This window comes from Penaeus monodon, chromosome 25 (assembly GCF_015228065.2).
Source record: "Penaeus monodon isolate SGIC_2016 chromosome 25, NSTDA_Pmon_1, whole genome shotgun sequence".
In the NCBI taxonomy this organism is placed as follows: Eukaryota; Metazoa; Arthropoda; class Malacostraca; order Decapoda; family Penaeidae; genus Penaeus; species Penaeus monodon.
Genome location: NC_051410.1, coordinates 40,088,974 through 40,089,213, shown reverse-complemented (window position 1 = coordinate 40,089,213; position 240 = coordinate 40,088,974). Strand labels below are relative to the sequence as shown.

Below are 240 nucleotides of genomic sequence, written 5' to 3'. Positions count from 1 at the left end.
CAGTGAATTAATGGCGTCTCTTCAGCCTGTGTGATTCTCTGAACAGAACTAAACTGAAGTGAAACACAGACGGAAATGTATGAAAAGTAATGCCAATTGCTATGTTACCTTGACATTTATGAAAAGTACGGAACGTGTCAGTCTATAATACTTTCCAGTGATCTTTAAAGAGTTACCTTGAAGATATGTCGGGTACACATATTTTATATTATATCGAGGGGTTAGCTGACCGTGCGCGTT

General features: G+C 38.3%; 1 protein-coding gene and 1 long non-coding RNA gene across 2 annotated transcripts in view; one reads left to right on the top strand and one right to left on the bottom strand.

Annotated features, from left to right (window-relative positions):
• LOC119589268 (venom dipeptidyl peptidase 4-like) overlaps positions 1–240 on the top strand; it is a gene marked incomplete in the record, with an annotated part of 98,295 nt that overhangs the window by 83,940 nt on the left and 14,115 nt on the right.
• The window catches only part of LOC119589269, an 11,272-nt gene that overhangs the window by 531 nt on the left and 10,501 nt on the right, over positions 1–240 (bottom strand). The gene's annotated exons all lie outside the window — the stretch shown is intronic.